General features: G+C 47.5%; 1 protein-coding gene across 1 annotated transcript in view; it reads right to left on the bottom strand.

Moving 5' to 3' along the window:
- Positions 1-15,826, bottom strand: part of IGSF11 (immunoglobulin superfamily member 11) — a 160,329-nt gene that overhangs the window by 31,710 nt on the left and 112,793 nt on the right. Inside the window, exon 8 of the mRNA XM_080392538.1 lies at positions 422-693. The gene's annotated coding sequence lies outside the window, so the exon portion shown is untranslated. The remainder of the gene's footprint in view (positions 1-421; positions 694-15,826) is intronic.

The following is a 15,826-nucleotide window of genomic DNA, read 5'->3' as shown; positions in this document are numbered from 1 at the left end:
GAACACCTCACCCAGGCTGTTACAGCTTTGCACAGAAGACATTCCCAGACTGTGTAGAGATCTAGTGGTTCTCTGTCCTTATTTTCTGTCCCTCGCACATTAGCCATACTAGACTTACTTTCAATAGTATAAGGCCTCGTAGCTCGCTCTGTGTGGGTTTGGTGACATACACACAGTCACAAATATCAGGATGTCATGTCCTCTTCCAGCTGTAGCCAAGAAGACATCATTGCTTAGTCAAGTCTGCTGACCAAGATGCTCCTGTAAGCAATCTCATCCCCATTTCAGGCAGAAGGAGCTGGCTTAGCTTTAATGACAGGTCACCGCTAAGCCAGTTCAGATGGCTAAAACATCTTGTTGGGATCCTGATAAAAAAAAATATTAAACAAAAGCCAGGAGGTAGATATGAAAAGAAACTTACCGAAGCAGAGGGGCAACGGCAGAAAGCTGGAGTCAGTGCGCCCTTCGCCCAGCACAGCAGCAGCTGGGAAAGTTTGTGTGATCTGTGCCTCAGCGTGACAAGTTCTGGAAACGGAAGCTCACGATTTCAGGAACGTTGGGAACAGCAGCCGGTCTGCTGTAACAAGCTCCAGCAAACTACTTGCTTCTGTCTTTCCCTCTCTTCCCATTCTTCCTTGGAGTGCAGGAAAGTCAGCCCACCTGGTTTGCATAGCCTGTCACCCGGCCTTCAGCCTGGAAGAACAAGCGTTTCCTTGTAGGATGTCAGCAGCACATGTTTCTTGGAGACTGAAGGGCAGGTGGTACTGCCTTATAAATCATCTAAACATGCCTAGTGTGATAAATGCCTGCTGTATTTTGCATAACATCTGGGACAGCACGGGAGAGACCTTAGGGGCTGGGAAGGAGCAGAACGTGAATGTTTTCTGAACGTTATGAATTGACAAAGACAGAGATGGTGTCACCATATGGTCAAAGAAACAGTCAGAGATGCCCAGTCCACCTCCTCTGAGGGGAAAGGCAACGGCTGGGGCAGGGATGCACAGCAACCAGAGAGTATTTATTCTCTTTGGTTTTGTCAGTATTTGACAGCGTTAAGAATTGTGTGGTCTCTGTGTGGCAGGCTGAAAGGACAGAGGGCAGGTGAAAGAGGAGGAGGAATTGTGTGGCTTTCAGATGGACTAGTAGGTTAATTCCTCTGGGGTTAAAAGGAAGAAGATGAGGAACAACAGAAACTGGCATGGGGAAAAGAGCTTCCAGGAATTACTACAACAGCAACAGGGATCAGGACAAAGAACATTTAAACAATGAAATCTGAAAGAGTTTGAAGCCTGAGCACTGATTGTAATACCTTAGTTTGACCAAACTATCTTGAACTCTTTCCATCTATTCCTGCAAATTAAACATGATAGGACATCTCTTGTCACAGAGGACACCTCCTGTTTCAACCCTCCATGCTTCCAGTCCTCCCCCTAACACCCAGCTCCCACCCAAACTGGAAGAGAACCCATCAGAGTGTATTTCCAGCAGGAATTTGAAGGCATTGCTTAGCACAGCCTCAGGGAGCACTGAATCCATCTTCCTTATCACACCCTGTGTGATGGCATCATCATTCTTGCCCGTAACACCAGTGCCCCAGCCCATGGATAGAGCTGATTGAATCCCAGGCACATCTGAACCCCAAAGGAAAAAGGCATGGAGAAACCTCAGGAAACCATCTAGCTTAACCCTTGCCATGAGGTAAGACCAACTAGAAGTAAACCACGCCTGGCGAATAGCCACCTAATTTGCCCTTAAAAAGCTTTCCAGTGGAGTCTCCCCAGGCAACCCATTTTGGCCTTTCACTACTACAGCCATATTATTTCTAGCCTGAAAATCTTCCTTGCTGCAATTTAAGCCCATCATTTTTTGCCCTGTCCACCATGGATGAGAAGAACACTTTATGGTCTTTTTCCTTGCAGCGGATTTTTATATACTGGAAGACCGTTACCACCTTCCCCCTTCAGCCTTCTTTTCTGTAGGCTAATAAACCCAAATCCACTCAATCTTTTTTTCATAGGTCATATTTGCCAGAACACTGATTATTCTCATTACTACTCTCTGGACTCTCTGCTCAGGCTCCTGCTTTCTTTAAGAGTAGTGGTGGGGGAAAAAGAAAATTAAAAAGGCATGCCCACATACTTCTGCGAATGGGTGTTTGGGTTCACTGCATTTCTACTGATCCTAAGTCAGCACCATGTTTTCATTGGATTATTTTCTCTTAATTTCTCTTCTGTCATTCTTTCGTTGCTTCCCAAAGACATTCATGATAGCTCCTGGCTCTTCCCAACACAACAGCCTGCACTGCTTGCCTAGGCCTGGCTGCTTGTAGTACAAAAGTGGACTTCCCCATGACCTGGCAGTGCCGCACACTGGGCAGTAGATGAAACAAAGGTTTGTCAGCCAAAGCTCAAATAATGGCAAAGCAGCCCTAAAAGATTGCAGTGTCTACATTTGGGTCCCATTATTCAGAAATTTGCTTTGTCACCAGGTGAGATTTAAGGATAAAAGAATATGCTCACTTACGTACAAGGATTTGCAATAATGAAAGTGAGTAGTAAAAAGATAGAACAATGGTATTACGATCACATTTAACTTAAGAATTCTACGTTGTGATTTCAGGACTGTTTTCTCCAGTCCCTATCCCTCCAGATGAGTCAGAATTGGAAGCAAAAGGTTTGCAAGACAGGCACTTCCAGGAAAGTTGCTTTGCCTCCATTGTTTGTACCAAAATAGAGTACTATCATTGCTCCAAGTTCTCTTTTTTTAACATCTGAAACATGCCACAAAATTAATAAAGTTCACCAGTAATTGTTATAAAGTCTAATGCTTTGTAATGCTCTAAAATCTTTACGTGTTTGGAAATGTCTTCACCATCCAATCTGGGCCGTTATTCCCCGAAACGTCAATGTTACTAAAAGCAAACATGACCAAGAGTACGAGCCAATGCACCTTTGCTCTTGCTATCTCTGTTTTTATTTCTGCTGCTATTATAAACCAGTCTGGTGTGGAACACACTGGATTCATTAACCCCAGCACAAAGCTGGCATCTGGAGCTGGCCAGGGAGAAGATATGGCAAGTGAGCCAAGGGGGTAATATATTATTATTATTTCATTACCAACAGGTGATACCCACAGGGGGTAGATGAAGGGGTGGAAGAGTGAGCTGGGAGCAGTCACAGAACTGGGACACGGAGACATCCGTGGCCAATGAGTGTAAGGGAAGGAAGGCTGAGCTCCAATTTTGACGATATTGTGAGAAAGAGAGGAGCAGCACAAACCAGTAGCCAGTGCCTTTTGCTCCCTGCAGACACTTGTAATGAGATGCCACATCATATTTGTTATTAATCTCCACGGCACTCCCAGGCAGGCTGCTCCTATACAGCTTTCCTTCATGCACTCCCAGAAGCTGCTCCTGTAGAGCTTTCCTTCACACAAGGACCACATGCAGCACGTCTCCTCCCAGCTGGGCTCAGCTTAGAAGCTTTCAATGCATATGGGGGAAAAGAGCAAGAGCAGGGTGGGCTTTCCAAAAAGCCCTTCATTGCCCCACTTCAAGGTTCTTGCAGAAGTGCTGTCCAGGGCTTCCAGCGCAGAACAGGAACAATTTCAGTTTCTTTTTTTTTTTTTTTTTAATTACCTTGGATTCAGCGTTGGCTCCTTTCCTTGGATTCGGTGTCAGACGAGCTTCGGAAGTCAGCTCCACTTCCAGCTTTGCCAAAGCAAAGCCAGTTCCTGCTTCTGCAAAGAAGTGGTACGGAGCAGTTTCTGTTGCCTGTGCCAAGTAGAAGCACGGAGATGCTCTCTGCATACTGCTCACCAGGGGAAACAGGCACACAGGGCTGCTCACAGCATTTGGGTAGATGGGTAGGAGCCAGCCAGAAGGTCCCTGCAGCAGGAAAAGTTATGCACAGAAGGGGCAAGCTGGTCTTAAAATGGGGCAATGCAGTGCAGAACAGCATCTAGATGAGCACCAAATAGGGGATAGTTAGCAACATCTCCATGTGAACCTGAAAGCATATTCATTCAAGGTGTAGTTACTGTTTTCCCAGGAGGACTTGTTAGTATTAGCACCGTGTAAAACGCTGTGGAGTAAAGGCATAAAGGCATGCTGTGCCTAGCTGCGAGGCGCTTCCAGGCAGATGAACATTTAGCACCTCGAATATATAAATACCCTTGTTATATAACAAGGTTTGAGTTATGTTTCTTACAGTCTTGGTGAAAATCGATCACAGCTCAGCCTCTCCGTGGATATCATTGCAGAAGTGCAATGACTCTCTCCAACGGCTGCCAAACCTTCCCATGCACAAGCCCTAGTGTCACCCCTCTTGCCCTCGGCTGCTGCAGTCCTTGAGGATGGTGGATTTCAAGCCTTCACTTCTGCTTTGCAGAGCCCAGGAGCACTGCTGGAATCCAGCAGCCCTTTCCCAAGCCCAAGCCCTTTGCCAGGCTCCCTCTGCGGCAGGTGACAATAACACTTCTCCATATCGTTGTTCAGAAAGGAATGTTTTTTTCACAGACTATTCATTGACATATAGCTCCCACAGCTAATCCTGAAGTGCTTTCTAACACCATAAAGTATACACGTTACAGAGATTAGAGCTGAACAAATATTTCACTGTAAATCATTTATTCAATAAGTTTCATATGGTGGTGGGGTTTTTTTTCCCTCTTTGGGAACTGTCTGCAAACTGAAAGCCAAATTCCCAAATTCATTCATTAGTCAGAATTGCCCATGAATTTCTCCTGCAGATAGTTTTTGCCCTGCAGGCCATTCATGGACAGTTTGTTATGAATAGCCTCAATTCAATGCTTGGTTGGTTTAGCTGCTGCAGTCATGTGGATGTGTCTCTGTTCTGAATGAAAATTCACTTTCAAATATGAACCAATATTCACAGTGAATTTCCCCCTCTGGTCACTCAGCCTGGTAGGAATCAACCTATTCAATCTAACCGGGTGGGTTAAGCTGTCCCCCTCAGCACAATGGGCTGGAAAAGGAACAGAGCGACGTCCAGTTGAAGTTGTTCTGTATCAAGGTGGGATGGGAATACCATGAAGTGTCAGGGCTGGTGTCCTCACTCTTCCCTGAAGGCTGACCACCAGAAATGACTGGGAAGATGGCTGCATCTACAGTGCGGCATTGCCTTGTGTAGCACAAGTATATATATTCTATCCCAAGAAAGATGGATGCTTTCTCCTTACTTAATATTCTCATAAAGAAGAAACATGGGTGAATTTTGAGTCACAGCCAGACCTAGCTCCCTCTTGCCAACCGCTTTCCAGTGGGTTAATCCATTCAGCATGTTTCCAGGGTGTTTGTAAGCATCCTTCATCTCTCTAGAGAAGGAAGTAGATGAAGTAGAACATAATGTGTTGCAAACACTAGTTTGAAGTTTGAGTTACCATTCAACAAGTCTGCAGGCTTCTCTCGCCCCGTTATCTGTCTCCAGCAGATGTTCTTCACATCAGATCACTGTGTTACTGAGTGCTGCTGCCAGCACTGCCAAATCCAGCTGCTCCTCACACGGGGGCTCTGAACACTGCTGGTCCTGCTTCTCCATCAGCAGCATGCCAGGGCAGCAACACCCTAAAACATCTCAGGCGGGTAACAACAGGGACTATGTGTGTGTCTCAGCACCACTGGTGTGCCCTTAGGAAGAGATTTCACAGGCTGATGCACCATTTTTAATTGTAAGGTTTCTTTTCTTAGTTCTGAGGTTTGCATTGCTCTGTGTAGCCATTTCATGACAGAGAGGCAAATCCGAAGCCCTTCTCAGCTGGGATTTCAGATAAACACATTGGCAGCTAGGAGAGAATAGTAAATGACCCCAGCTGGAGAAAATGTTGATTTTATATTGAAAAACTCAAAGACAGAAGATGATGGTGGGTAGAGGGAGGAAAAAGGAAAAAATACCCAAACCCAGTAAACAACTGCCAAATCTCACCATTTCATGATGAAAAACATTTCTGTTCCTTCCCTTGAAAAGCATATGTTTACTATGAAAATATTGCATGGAAATTTCATATGAACTTTTTACTGTCTTCCTTTTTTTTGCCAGAGAGTTTTGAAGGAGGTCTAGTACAGGCTGAATAACAGCTCTACATGTCTCCAACCTGCCATTTGAAAGGTATTTGTATCCTTTGTACAAGAAAAGCCCCATTACAGAACCTTTGGAATGTATACAAAATAACAAACCTTCTCTAGACCTGCATTACCTTGAGCTTTGACCACAAAACGTGTTGAGCCTCAGTCTATTCAAGACACTGCTGCCATTACCCTCTCCAACATCTTTTGCTCAAACACCTCCAAGCCCTCTCTTGACCAGTTCTCTTTCCCCTTTGCAGTCCATTTGAAGCATTTTGCCCTCACCTTGAGAACTCGTCCTCCACCCACCTGTTTCTTCTGTCAGCTTTCTTAGCAGCACCTTGGCTGAAGCCTCTTGAGCAGTCGCCCTTTCACCTCTTCCCAAAGGGTCCTGTGGCCAAAGATGCGCCCCCAACCCCTTCTGCAAAGCCATTTTTGCCATTCTCCACACCTCTCCCTCCATGAGATCTGGATTTCCAAGGTTTTCTTTCAAATGCCTGCGAGCAAATCCAGCGTTCCTTTGCTCCTCCAACCGCACAGACATTGCTGAGTAGGAAACTACAAAGGCACACGTGAAGCGTGCCCGCTCATTCATCTTACTGTAAGTCTTCTTGCATCCTTCAGGAGAGCAGACTCCTTGGAACAACTGCCATGGCCTTTTTCTATCTTTAAAAAGCTCCTACCACTTTTATCATGATAACAAATAAACAAACAAACAAACAAAGAATCAACAAAGAAAAAAAAATAAGCAGCATTTCACCTAGGACAGAGATGAAACCTGCTTCTGGTTTGCAGCAGCAGCTGTTAAAACAGTGAACAGCAAAGCTGCATCACAGCAGGGAAGAATGAGAGGGAAAAGCCTGTAGCTGCTTAAAACTACTTTGGTAGGAATTTATGGAGGTGAAATAATTTACCTATCTAACTGTAAAATTTAATCAAATGTCATGGTTTTTACTTGTGGGACACCTTGGGGTGGGAGTGGTAGGGTGTCATAGCTGTGAGTCTTGCAAAAAAACCCCCAAACCGAACTAATCTGCAAACAAAACACATGATATTTTTCACTAATTTGCAAGAAATTGTGCATTTAAAATCTGGCTGCTTCCCACTGTGTGTTGCCTGCTGCCACCCCCGCCTCGGAGCAGCTCGGCGCAGCCCCTCACCCAGGCAGACCCTTCTCCCTGCAAAAGCGGGAGGGTGACAGATCCCAGCTAGAAGTGCCACTGTCTCCCTCGCCCCTTCCCAGGAAACGTAGAGGATTTTTCCTTTCTGGCATACATGAAGGTTGCACCCAAGGTGACACGAATGAAGGGTGCCAGCTCCTTCCCCACGCAGCAGATTGATTACAAAGCTATTGGGATAGAAGGGGAGAAATTGGAAGCCCGGGGTTTGGAAAGGAACCGGGTCCTGAAGCTGCGGCGCAAAGCCCCGGCGGTCGGGAGCGAGCCGGGAGGGATCCTGGAGCGCAGGATCCGAAGCGCTGGATGCTGCTGCCCCCCGACGGTCCCTCCCCGCCAGCCGCCGGCGGCCCCGGCTCGGCTCGGCTCGGCGCGGCGCGGCGCGGGGGGGCTCAGCCCAGCGCCGGGGCCCGGGGGTGACAGCAGCCGGGCCAGGGCAGGGCGGGCCTGCAGAGGTGACCCTGAAAGAAAGCGTCGTTTTCGAAGGGTTTAAGTGCAGTCATGGTCTAGAGGAAAAAAGTCTATTAAAAATGACAACTCGGTGCTCTCTATTTTATTCCCTGTCACTGAGATTTATTTGCTGTCCAAAGTCTTTCTTTTTTTCCTTTTTTCCTTTTTCCTCTGTGTTACTTTTTTTTATTTTACTTTTTTTCCCTCCTTTTTTCTTTCTTTTTCTTTTTTCTTTTTTCTTTTTTCCTTTTTTCTTTTTTCTTTCTTTTTCCTTTTTTCTTTTTCTTTTTTTCTTTTTTTCTTTTTTCCTTTTTTTTCTTTCTTTTTTCCTTTTCCCCCCCTTTTTCTCTCTTTTTCCTTTTGTTTTCTCCTTTCCCTCCCTTCTTTTTCTTTTTTTTTCTTTTCTTTTTTTCTTTTTTTTCCTTTTTTCTCCAAACTACAGGCTCCACCTGGCAACTGAACATCCAGCTCTGGTTCTGACACCTTGCAGTAAGGGTACACGTTGATAGCTGGGGCTGCTACCTTGGCATCCCCCCAGACCAAAGTCCACAAGATATCCACACAGGATAATCTGCCCGCATCGTATCGGGGCAAGCTTCTTCTAAGCATTGGCTCCTGCTCGCTCAGCCCACACTTTGCCCAGCCACAACTCATCTCCATGGCCTGCCTGGCCTCCTTGCTAAGCCTTGCTGGCGGGAGAGCTCAGGAACAGGGCTGGCTGTTTTCATGGCACATTTTATTTGCTATCCTTGATGAGTGACAGGTGACGTGAATGCTGCTTTATATCTCCATTTACATCTCTCTTAGAGGAGGGGTGGGGAAATGTGGATCTAGATTCTCGCATCATTTGGGACGCCAGGGGTTGGTACCAGCATTCCCACAGAAGCTCTGCGCCTCGGAGGCAGGGCAAACACCGAGATACGCAGCTGCCCATCGCACGGGCACCCTTTTCACGGCGAGGTGTGCTGCCTCACCACGGATTTACGGAGGAGTGGGCAGGACTAAGTTGTTCTTTTAAGAGGTGGTAGAACGAAGTCTTTGGGTACTGGTAGAATGATGGGGCTCACTGTATAGCCAGGCTCCTGAATTCCCTCAGAGACCCACACTAGGGCTAAATGGCCCTCACCACAAAACTGGGAAAATTGGGAGAGATGAAGGCATTTGGGAGGAGGCAGAAGATGGATGAGCAGAGGAAGGAAGGATGGGGGAAAGGCCTTAGACCTGAAAGCCAGAGAGTGAGGGGAACTGGAGGAGAGGCTTCAGCCTCATGGACTGTGGGACCAGGACTGAAGAGGGTAGGGGACAGGGAAAAGACAGGGAGAGGGACTGGAAGAGAAGGAATGGCAGAGTCCACAAAGAGGGAACAGACTTGTCAGCAGTAGGAGAGGCAAAGCAGAGGCGGGTGACAAGAGATAAGTCCTCTCTGAGGCAAACACCAAGGGAGGGAATAGCCTGGAGAGGATATATGGATGGAAGAGAGGAAAGATGGAGAAAGCCAGAGGGGCCTGCGTCTGAGAGCAGGAGGCTGAGGGAATAGGACACTGGCTTGGAAGAACAGCTGCCTTGGGGATAAGGTGGATGAGGAGGGACAGCACAGAGAAAGATGCAGCCGCCCCTGTCTGTGCGGTGGCTGTCACCGTGCAAAGGAACTGTATTGACTGTGAAGGTTCTCAACATCTTCTCAACAAATGGCTGTTTTCCCCAGCTCACCTCTGAGCACACTCCCTGACTGCAAGTTACCAACCTGCTGGGAAGCTGTTAATGCTGCAGCCATCCCGTTGGGAGCAGCCAGGGCAACAGAGCCGATGCTTCTACCTGGTACCCGGACAGCAAGAGGAACCACCACACAGTGCAGCAGTGGCCAAGTCCTGACACCAGTTCACAGAGCAGACTGGCTTTTGTGCCACTCTGTAGCTCAGCAATGTTCCGCCAGCCAGTGCAGCAAGTCCTAAACCACCCGCTGCTCCCCAAACCCAGCAGCTGGTCCCTCTTTCAAGGCCATGTGACACGATCAGCAAAGCTCTCCACTTCGTACAAGAAGCACCAGAAACATGAAACCCATCACTCCCTCTTTTTCTCCAAGTAGCAAAACATTTGTCTTTCCATCCAGGTCTGTGGAGGGCTCGGGGGTTAGCTGGGTGCCCCCAGCTCCCAGCCGTAGCTGGGGGATGGGACTGCTAGCCAGCTGTACGCTGACCGCAGCTCTGCCTGTGGAGGTCATACCCGGCTCTCCTGTGCTTAATGAACACTCCCAGCATCGAGTTTGCTAGATGCTAGCTAAAACCGGCCCCCCACGGCTTTCTCGTCCACAGGATGAAGCCACCAGGCTTGCCAAAGGTGACTGGAATGGAATTAAATCCCTTCTTGCATTTCTGAAGAGCTACTCTGAGTGTGGCTGGTCATCTACCTCGAGCAGCTGCAGCCCCGACAGAGGAGAGCGAAGGAACGAGGCAGTCCTGAAGACAGGTTAGCACTAAGGAAAACCCTAGTCTCTGGTTGCAAGTAAATGAATGATAAGTACAGAGATCTGTGTATTCCTAGCATACCCCCTCTGCAGCATTCCCAGGGCTGGCAATGCACATATGAAGAAATATGTAGATTATCCTTAAAAAATAAAACTTTTACAAGGTGGTCAGTCAGAACCAATATTGGAAGCATTCCCTTTTATCCCTGTGCCTAGTAAAACTGTGGACTCTCTGAGCAGAGATCTTTAAGAGCAGGTTAACCATCTATCAGCAAGCAATTAAATATAGTTCAACCTCTTAGGTTGGACCCCATGGGGTTGCTTGGGCATGTGCGCACGTGCAGGTGTGTGTAGATTAGATGATATTTTTGAAGGCATTCTCAAGCTTGTTCTTTACAATTATATCAGTTTTCCAGGTGGGGAACAAAAGTTTCAGAGAGACTAAAGCTAACATTTTCAGGCTCAGACTCTGATGTTCGGATTAACCAAGGGGTCTGCCTCCGACACACGCTCTAATATCCAGCTGTGGCCCCCCAGGATGGGTGTCTGCATTCCTACATCCCTCAGGTCATGCAGCAAGTCAATGACAAGCTGAGAGTGAAACGCAGATCTGACTAGTTCCTCAGCAGCCAGTTTGCTGGACCACAAGTGCCCCATGTATTTGTCTTCATTTAACATGCTTTTTTTTTCTAGCCTCTTGAGTAATTTCCTTCCCTTACAGGATATAAATCACACACCTACAAAGTAAAGAATTATTCAAAGAACATTTATATTTAAGCTCAGAAAGGAGTTTGAATTTAACTCCCTGGTGGCTGAGATTTGACTGGCTGGTGAATATAACTTGGCTTCACTATATGAAGATGTTTTATGGCTTCAATACTCACTGGCCTGCAAACCAGTGTTCAGTACACTGGGGTGCTCCTGTGGGTGAATACCCTTGCCTCGAGTTAACTTAACACTGCCTGCATTCATTTCACCTAAATCGAACTACAAACTAACGAACTACGCTGCTCTCAGCCCCCAATGCACACATGCACACATCAGCCTTTGCCCCAAGTTAACTCCTTCAGTTTAACAGCTTCATTTCATTGCACGCCACTCAGCTGGAACAAGGGAACAGAGGTTTCTTTTCTCTAAGTCACACCACAATTTCATTTTGTCCCTGATCCTATTTCTGATAAAGACTGGGGAGGAAATGCAGGAGTGGAGCCATTCCCAGTGACTTCAATAGCATTGATAGTAGCAAGTGTTAAAGGTAACCTGTTGGTATGAAACAGGATAGTCTTCCTGTTTATGAAGTATAGCTTTGCAGCAGAAACATCACCAGAAGCTTTAAATGAGCAGCAAAAAGGACCTAAAATAAATTAATACATTGGGAAGAATCATAGTGACCATGCTTTAAATAGCCTTGCACCTAGTATCTGTTCTCTCCCACTACTACCCTGTGTAGCTGTTGCACTTGTGAGGGCTGTTCCCTCTGTGATTCACTTTAACAAGCAGTGGATTTGCAACAGATCTGAGTAACACAAGTCTAATGCTGCAACTTACGCTTACGAAAACTGAAATACAATGCAAAGATGTATGGCCATTCCATCTACAAAACAGACAGTCACCGATAACTTCCCAAAATCTTTGTAAAAGAAAGCAAAACAAAAATCTACAGCCCAAGAATCCTTTGTGGCCAAAAATAATAATAATAAAAAACTATTTTAAACTTTCAGAAACTGATTTGCTCAATTGTAATACAGACCTTGGACTCCATGCCTAGAAATAGGACACGGCCATCAGGCACCGCAGCTCCCTCGCAGGCAGTGGACAAGGAACTTCAGTTGAATGAAAGGTTCGATGTACTGTGTATCTGGTGTGTGCTGGGGAGAGATGGGGCACAATGTTTATATGGAAGCCCAGCTGAAAGGCTACCAGAAAAGCCCCATGGGCTGTAAGCTCTTGACTTGACCGACAAAAATAGAAATGAGGGCACAACACAGAAATCCCGAGTATAAGCTGTATTTCAAAGGCAAACAATATTTGTCGAATAGCTGGGCTTAACACCACAGTTGGTTTGGACATTTCACAGACCAGCTTTTGGTAAACACAGATATGGAACCAAGCTCTGATTTCAAATATCTCAGGAGCCCACTGCCTGGGGCTGGAGAGGGTTCTCTGCAAAACGAAAAGCTTTGGAGCCTGGTGACATCTAAAATCTGTTAAGGTCATGTTTCCTATTTCCCACCCACATGTAGCTGAAAAGAAAATCAAACTTGGGAGGTTTGCATACAATGAATAAAAAAAATCAGCTTGCCCTTTGAACCAGAGCCCCACCAAACGTGCCTGAGCAAGTTCTTTCATATCTGAATGCAAACTCTGGATGTCCTTGATGTTGCAACTAACTGGGCCCATTACTGGGCACTGGTTTCACAAGGTCACTGGAGCCTTGGAACCCCGGAGCTGCTTGGCAGGCACGTAAGATCTCATTTGCAGCGGCTCTTGCCCTGGGGGCTCCCCCAAGCTCTGAAGCATTGCCTCAGCATGGAGAAGCAAACTCAACCAGGCAGCTCCTCCCAACCTCAACAGCATGGCAGGACAAATTTAAGTCAGCTGTGAGCCCATCAGGAGTCAGTTGCTCCGGTGGATAGAGTTAAATAAGGAAGCAGCAGCTCTTTACACTGTTTCTGTCCCATCTCTTCCCTAGCATGGAAGCTAGCCACGTGTACCAGCCCATTCCCCGTGTTTTTGAATCCCAGACCATCATAACATGAGGAGGAATGGGAAGGCAGGTGAAAACCATTTGCTTGTGGGACTCACTCAAGCCTTCCCACCACAGCACAGCACACACCACAGTTGTGAGGGCAGACCCTAAGTAACAATCTTGGGGATGGAAAAAAAGGAAGAGGTGTTGATAGCCAGGGCGCAGAGCACTGAATTCTTTGCAGGACCAGAAGGAAAACCAACCTAGGAGCTACTCCGGAGGTGCAGCCTGGCGCTGGCGAGCTGGCCAGCTGCTGTGGTTCTTCATCCCTCCGGAGGATGTCACCGTAGAGCCACCAAACAGAGCCGAGCTTGGTGACCCAAATGCGGAGCGAGCGAGTATGCCCAGTGCTCAGCTGCTCTGAGGGCAGGAGCCCCCGACTCCCCTGTTTACACACACCACCACCACCACCACCACCCTCCAGAAGTAACCAACTTTCCCTAGACCAGCGTGCAACTTGTGGAAGGACAGACGCAGCAAAACCCACCGTGATCTGAGAGATGTGCAACAGGTTAGCCTGGAAAACAACTGCGATGAGTGCTCTGGGTGGCTGGGGGAGTGAAGGCACTGGGTGTCCGCACACCTTACGTGCCCGCGTTCAACCTCTTTTGGTGGCCCTGAGCATGGATGGGTGAGTGGAGGATGCGCCCACCCACCAGATGAGCAAGGAAAAGTGTGACTGTGGAGACTGTGTTCCCAGACAGCAGGAACAGGCTGCCTTCTGCAGCCATGGAGCAAACCAGGGAAGAGCTGGTGGGAGGTCCACGTGCTTGCTCATCCTTTTCACCCGTTTCTGTGGTTTGTGTCATGAAAAGGTGGTCCTTGGTTTTATGTGTATTTGTCCCAGCACCAAACCACAGCTGAAAGGAAGAAGCACTAATGGGTGTTCATGGCACATTTCTGCGATAGTTTCTATCCCTCGTGGTACATCTTAACTTTTAAGAGTTTAAAGCCACACTGGCCTTTCTACTTTTTCTAATTTTAGCCTCTGCTGCCCTTGGTCCTTCATGTGGGACACAGGGGCACACGTGTGCCTTCACCACAAGCCTCAGCTTGAGAAGACAGAAGAGGATCACGAGTGGAAATGCTGTACAGTGATGTAGAGCATTAAAAAAAGTCTCTAGGCTACTGTGCAACCTTAGAAACTCCACAGCTTAAAAGTACTGCTGGTGTAACCTACATCACGCCCCTCCCCATCTCAAATACCCACATGGACAATGACCTGGTGATTGCCATACATAGCTTGCCAAAGTGTCCTGAGATCCTTAAAAAAAAAAAACCAAACAACAACAACAAAAAAAAAAAACACAAAAAAACCCAACTACCTGAGAAATTCTGCGCTTATTAATAGTACCCAGGAAGCTGGCAGGCAGGCTGTGGGGCTCAGCCCCCAAACACAGTGGGTTTCAATGCAAGAAGCTGAACTGCAGAGCCTCTGGGCTTTACCCCATCAGGTCCCTCAGCCAACGCTTCTCTGTGCGCATGCACCACGTCGGTTTTCCCGTTAAAGCATATCAGCTGGAAGCAAGTCATCATCCCTCCCCCAAGTATGATTTAATAAGTCCAAATCCAGGAGCTGACCCAGACTACATCCAGTGCTAAAGAATCACTTGTCAGCCAGCCGTGCGTCTTAATCTCCTCTCTTTGCTGCTATTTGTTTCGGGGGGTGGTATTGTTTTTTTTTTTTTTTTTACATGGATAGATTAACTTTCCTGGCAATCCACTTTCTCATTCAAACATGTTACAGAGGAAGTGGGAGGAAGGAAGGAATCAGGGAAAAAACAACGAGCAGAAAATGGCATTAGAAGGCTTAGTGAAGGGTCTGATCTTCAGCCACGCACACTGTCCCGTTCCTACACATCAGCTGTGCTCTATAAAGCAGGGCAGGCTGTACCACGGGGAAAGGAATAGTGGGCTTTAGCTGCCGTTTTCTATGGAAACTCATCAGAGAAAATATGCCAGAGCCCTGGAGTCGGGAAGGCCCAAGGCTACCACGTTTCTCCTCCCCCAAAAAATACATTCACCAACCCGTGCCCAAAGCCCTTGCCACATATTACTCCCCACTCCCCCTCCGCGCTCTGTAGGTGACCTGATGAAACTTTCTGCACTGCCCACCAGTGGCAACGGGGGCTCTGGGCCAGTGCCAGGCTCAGGAAATGCCTTGCATGGGCTCTCCCGTGCTCAGGAGGTCACAGACCTCTCAGTCACATTGTCCCAGCACTTGCAATGTGCAGAGGCAGACACAGAAGAAAATAATCTGAGAAAAAAGAGCCACAGCCTTTCACTGTCCCGGCTTTCAAGGCTTGCTTTGTCCCTGATGTTCATCCGCTCCCCACGTGAGGAGAGATGTAGCTCAGTGATGCTGAATTCCCTCTCTCAACACCCATATTGCTGACCCTCATCAGCACATCTGTAACAAGGGCAGATGTGTAGAGCAGAGTGTTACAGCAGAGCTGCAGCAAGGGCACCGTGGGGAAGCCCTGCTTTGCTGGCATCAGGAGAACAAGACGCCGGCAGGACAATCAGCAGCACTTGGAAAAAGCACAGAGAGAAGGGCAACTCAGTCATCAATACTCACACCAGCTCGGCCCCAGGCGCCCCTTTAACAGAGGCTGTATGAATAACAGGGACCTGCTGGGTTTGCTCTGAAGCGGCCACGTGAAAGAGATCCGCTTCCTCCGTTTTCCCTGCCCTCTGCCTTATAAGTGTTCAAAACCCTCTTAAGACAAGAACCATTTTGGGTGCAGTTGCTGTTGGCACACACATGCCCAGACCCATCCACTTGCTCGCGAACCAGCAGCGCCATGGCTGGGAGAAGCCCAGTTAGCGAGCGGACACACAAAGGCACTTGCACGACTACAGTAGATGAAGCTGGGATGCAAAATGTCGCTTCCCAGAAAAATCCA

The sequence above is a fragment of the Falco punctatus genome (assembly GCF_963210335.1).
Source record: "Falco punctatus genome assembly, chromosome: 6".
Taxonomy (NCBI): Eukaryota; Metazoa; Chordata; class Aves; order Falconiformes; family Falconidae; genus Falco; species Falco punctatus.
Note: the sequence above shows the minus strand (reverse complement) of the source record. Positions and strands in the feature narration are given on the sequence as shown.